The following is a 6,340-nucleotide window of genomic DNA, read 5'->3' as shown; positions in this document are numbered from 1 at the left end:
TTAGTTTATTATAACGTTTTAATCTTTATATTATTCTGCTAATTAAGGCTAATATCCTTAACTTTATTACAATTAACTAACTTTATCTACTTAAATCTTTATGAAATTTGACTTTGTTTTTCGGTGCAATGGAAAAAGTTTTTTTTGTTATTGTATGTTTGTTGAAGTATTAAAAGTATTTTCGATAATCACCAAAAAGCAAACAATGGATAATGAACGATTGATTTTCAGTCCAATTTGCGAGGGCGTTTATTTGTGCGTAAATCGGAGCGCAATATTTGCAATGCGTTTCACCGTTATAACGAATGCCATTAGTACTTTCAGCAGTTATTTGCATATATTTGGAATTCCACTATGAAGGGATGGTTGCGAGTGGAACGCGCGGAGCGATTTCCTCTCTCGCCGTCACAAGGGCCATCAGAGGAGAGAGACCAGACCACCTCCGCAACGAACTCGAACCTAAAACCGAAAACCCAAAATGAGTGAAAGGGTTGTTCATTCAAGTACAAGTACTGTGCATTTCTTTTTTTTTTTTTTGTTCCCACCGGCGGATTCCATCCGTTCCCCCCGATTGTCTAACGTCGTTTCATAATTTTTTGGCGTGTGACGGGTGTACTTTTAATGGGGTCGATTGTGTGCGTGTTCGCGAGAGCTCGGATCATTTTTCCGTGTAAAAATCTAAAGATATTTCACCTGTCCACAAGTTCAATGTGATATGGAAGAAATATGGCAGCGAACAAAATATGAAATATAACACCGGATACATATATACATACATGTACGTGCATTCCGGCTTCGGTTATATAACAGATCTTGTATGAAAATTAATGTACTGGGCTTATTCTCCTTTTTTTTTTGCGTACACGGACCTTTCTTTAATGAATTTAATGAATCCGCGAGCGGTGAGGAGAGGATGTTGTGTTGTTGTACCTACCTCTTTTCTTCTCGACCGCTTATCCTACTACTACTACTACCACCTCTTACACAGGCAATGCATCATCCTAACCGCACGGAATTGATGATCATTGTGCAACGAACCAGTATTGTTGGAGTTTTTTTTTTGCTTTCAACTATTGTTTGGTGTGCGCAAAAATAATGGCACTCATTGAAAGATGCATGCAAATATAAATAATGTTTAATTCAATTCTGGTTCAATCCTCCACCTCTGTACAATCCACTGTGTATTCCGTGTGTATCGATCAGCCGTTCGTGTGTGTATCGTGTTTATGCAAGTTACGCGTGTTATAGAACAGAGATCATGTTTCAGTTATTATTTAATGCTCCATAGTCGTCCGTCCACGGAAGGCCCATAATACAATGTAAATTAATTGAGCGGACACCTATTGTTTCAAGAATCTACTGTCACGCCGAACTTCCTAAAGCCAAACATTTCAAAGCGCAAACACATACACACACACCCATATACGTATACAACCGCACACACACGCCCACTAAAAGCTCCCCCTTTTATGCAGCCCTTCAACAATTCCCGGAAAACAACGAGCGACACAGCAAAGGATGCAACAAAAAAAAATAATAATGTTATAAAGTAAATAAAATAAATAAATAAAAATAATAATGCACAAACAGACAAACAACAACAATGACAGCCAATAAAAACAAAAGGAAACAACTGTATCGCGCCGCAGTATATTTGCGTGTGTCATTATTTTTCTCCATTTCATTGCACTTTTCTCAAAGCAATTTGAAAAATTCATGCATGTTGCTTTATGCTTTCTTTATACGGGGAACATTTCCTGCCTAACCTTTAACTCACACCAATATCAAAAAAATATGTACTTTAATAGATATACTATTTCCAATTATTAAAATCAATGTATTTTTCATTGTTAAATGAATTAATTAACATTAAAATAGTAAATTAATCTATTTAAATTGTGTTCAACAAATACAAAATAGAAATAGAATTTTTTGTTTGTATAAAACTTTGTTAAAAAAAAATATTATACAGTATCGAAATGTATGAAAAAATGTAATAAATATAAAAATAATCAATCAGAAATATATATGATTTCAAACGTTTCAAACAACTAAATTTTATTAAATTGTTAAATTTCACTAATTGTCAATTAATTTACAGAATATTTCAATTGGAAATATATAAAATTTCAATTTTTTTGCTATATGTGAATTATTTTACAAAAAAAAATGGATTATAAAATATCATTTAATAATTATTATAATTGCAATATTTGCTTGAAACATTGAATCACAAATTGGAAAATAATATTAATTGTTGGAACATATATATTTTATTTTAATTATATATTAATAGCTTGTTATATAAATTATAAAAATAAAGTGCTACTTAAATGATTGTTGCTGTTTTCAATTAACCTTTCGATACTCCCGTGTCATTTTGAAACATCGTTGCATCTGAGAAACTCCGTAAAAAATAGTTTCATGTGTATGAAAAATTGTAAAGCTTTGATTGGTAATGCAGACTGTGATTTCTGAATATTGCATGTAGTTTATAAGGTTTTACAGATGCGAAATCTAGTTATAAAGAATTGTTTGTTTGGCTGCGTTCATTCGGCAGCGACAGGAATAGGTAATGAAGGTTTTGTATTGAAAAAACAACAAAAATATGGTGACCGAGGATGTATGGAATAGTTGCTAATTCTATCAGATCGACAGGCGGTCTCAATGGAACGCATGTACTGAATATTTGTGTGAGCTTGCATCGCATAGTTTCGGCTTTAATTACAGGAAGCCGCGTGAAATGATCAAGTGTATGCGATATAATAAAGTGCACGTAAATTCGTAGAGGTCCGATTGTTATCCGTTGTTCACTGTGATTTATACACTTGCAGCCTTTTAATTTCGCCCCGAAAGAGAGGAAACGCGAAAAATAAAAATATATATATAAAAAAAAGGAAATAAGCTCGCACACACCTCAGACGTCTAATTTTCGGAATCATTTATGTAAGAGCTAAAAAATAAATAAATAAATAAAAAAATAGAAAACTGCTGCGGAGGTTCGGAATTAGGGATCGATTTGAATAAGTACAACCTTGGCGCGATTATATTGACGTCGATGGGGGCGGTTTTACGAAGGCTTCTGGGGCCGTTTCGTGTTAGAACTGTTTAAGAACCTGCCCGTATATAACGCTACATGAATAAAAGGTGCACTTCCAGATTACGCCGGTGATTTCATGTTGTTAGACGTTTTATGGTCGTGTATAACAAAAAAAAAGTTAATACAGTTATTTTACAATCTGCCGGCATCTAGATAGCTTTATACATTCGACTCCGCTATTAATTATCTTAATGACAGCCGCCGATCTGCATCCCCGATCTCCGGGGGCGGTTTTTATTGTTGTTTTTTTTTTAATTAACTGTCTTTGGGGTAAAAAAAAAACTAAAAAAATGGAGATTTTCGCTTAGAGAATGAAGCGAGATGTCAGTCAATACCGAATCACTAATTCACCCCTTTCCCGTCCTTGCGTCGAGGACCTAAATAAATCATGCCATCCAAATTGCTGTCCTGCATAAACGAGCCGGCCTAGCGCGTTTAATAATTTACATTACCAGAAATCAGAATTGAGCCATTATTTTCCCTGAAATAAACATGCTTTGTCCATAAATATCACCGATTTGCCGTAGCCAGACCTGCCAATTCGCAGCACGAGACTTTCTGTTCCTCTCTATATATATATATATATTTTTTTTAACACAGTTTTGTTTTCGTTTGTTTATTTCTTTTTTTTTTATTATTATTACTTATAACTTTTTTTCGTTATTTTCTCGGGCATAGCGTATCAAAGTGCTAATTACAGTTTTTTTTAAATTACATACTAATCAAATGATTTTTTTTTGGAAGGGGGATGAGTGTAAAAAAATATATATGGAAAAGCAAGCAGCGAGTAATAAAAATGTCATTCGCAGTCGTATTTGATCCGAGTATCACCAAATTAAAAGGAAACTTCAGTACGTGTGCATTTCTCTCTCTGTGAGTGTGGAAATAGAACGTTAATGAATGGATGTTCTATGTCATACAAGCGAAATGCATTCCTGAAAAACATGTCGCGAAACAAAATCCCATTAAATTTTGTTACCGTTTCCTCGAGCCCTTAGGAGCTTCAAACATTTCCTATTTATATTACAAGAACAAAAAATGGAGAGAGATAGAGAGAGAATACTTTTGTCATGTATCTGCAAGAAAAATATGAAAATATTAATATAGAATAATTAACATGTAAATATTTCATTTTTGTAATTTAAAAAATATATAATATTTCTAATTTACCAGCAAGAAAAATAACTAAAAATTATTATTAATAAGTATTTCGTCTTTATAAGTTTTAAAAAATAAATGTTTATTAATTAAATTATAACTTAATTATTTTATTATGTAAAAATTAGATTAAAACTTAATTTTATATTGGACTAAAAATATTTGAATATAAAATTTAATTTAGTATTGAAATAAGAATTTAAAGTAAAGTAAAATATTATAAAAAAGCTACTCGCGTGGAATCTGTTAAGCATATTTTGTTGTTAATCTTTCATTGCATTAGTATAAGATTGCGTGATGTGCTTTTACAAATCGTAAGACAGTATGAAGAAGGTACATAATTATGGTTGGTTTGTACCCACTGGCGTCTTATAGCCGACGCGCGAGTAACGTACGTGGCTGGAAAAAATGTTATTTGGTGGTGTATATTTTATTGTTCCGGTCGAGATTGGGATGATCAAGAAGGTGCAGTTTGGGTATTGGGAAATGTGTTCTTTCCGAATTGGGGAAAAAGGGCGGCATTTAAAGTATCATTTTCCCGCCTCGGCGGTCGCGGGGGGATTGAATTCTGTTGGAGTTGGGGGGATTTGGTGGATGGGAATGTGCGAGCGATAATCAGTGGCGCAGGTAGAGGGAACACAAAAAGAAGAAGAAGGAGAACAAACTCTAATCGTTGGATTTTAGATATTTTCGGTCCAAGCGGAGAGAGAAGGAAAGATATTAAAAAATGTATTTTCGGCAGAAATCTCCTTGCCTCAATGCTCGGGAAACAGAATATTGGTTCCGGTTCGGCAATCTCTCCGAATGAAAAATTGCTGCGTTTTCCTTCTCTACTCTCCACTCGCCGCGCCGCGCCATCTTGGCTTCGTTCTTTCTTTTTTTGTACCACCATTCTCTCTTCCCGGTTTACCCTTCTCCCTTCTATTCCGGATCGTATTCCGCTTCACTTTAGCGCACATTTTGAATTTATATAAAGTTTTCTTTCCGCATTTCTACCCCCCTTTTTATCATCCACCCTCGTCCTGTGTCCTCAGTCCCCCTTCCCCCACGATGTTTGTGAGCTGAACATGTATATACGTATATAATCCGCTATTATTGGAAATTTTTCATTATATTCCAATCACTTTTGTTCGAGTTCGGCGTACACAATGGCACTGCAAGCGAGTGGATCGATCGATAGGTGTCCCTGTATAATATATTAGAGTCTCGTTTGATGATGCCTCCTTCCTTCCTACTCGTAATCACTTTATAATTCCATTTTTCACACTGCGATTTTCAACGCAAAATTATCAATACTTTTGCACTATTTTACATAGCGTACACATATGTATCCTACATATACATTTCAAACACACACTAGTATATATATACGAACGAGCGAACGGAAAATAATCCAAAACGGCCACTTTTATCTCACAATTTTTTATTTTTGCCCATAGGTTATTTGTCCGCTTTTATCTATCAGTCTGCCCGTATTTGCTTATGGTATCGTTCGTCCACCACGACTATTTGACTAATTTATAGCAGCAATATTGATAATACTTCTAAAAAATAGCAATTCATATTACTCAACTGGAAACGGTCTTAGCAGTGATATTCATATATTGCTGTTACACGTGTAAGTGGAAATGCAATATAAGTTTTGTGATATTCAGTCGTTCGTTGGGGGGAATTTAAAAACGCGCACATCTAAATGCTTTCCATCGGTGGAAAGATCGTAGGTATTCCGCATTCTAATTTTATTCTACTTAATATCGTTCAGGTCCTGACGTAGCAGAATTTATTATGGGATTCATATTTTACCTATTTTATCGCATTTACGTAACATGTCATTGCGCGGGGGTTCAGGAAATTTACATTTACCGTCGAGGGTTGAAAATCACCGTTCCGACAGGTGGATCTAACACACACACTCACAACAACAACAACAAAAAATTGACGTTTACATATATTTCGTGTCGTTTCCCTAATCAGCTTGCAAGATTAATTATTCGTGAACTCACGTATGTTCTCAGTAAAGTCACGTTAATAATTTGTATACTCACGTATTCTGTCTATGAATTAACATAACATCATAGCAAT

Source organism: Nicrophorus vespilloides, unplaced genomic scaffold (assembly GCF_001412225.1).
Source record: "Nicrophorus vespilloides isolate i.1.1-1 unplaced genomic scaffold, Nicve_v1.0, whole genome shotgun sequence".
NCBI lineage: Eukaryota > Metazoa > Arthropoda > Insecta > Coleoptera > Silphidae > Nicrophorus > Nicrophorus vespilloides.
The sequence above is the reverse complement of the archived record's forward strand: the minus strand, read 5'-3'. Positions refer to the sequence as shown.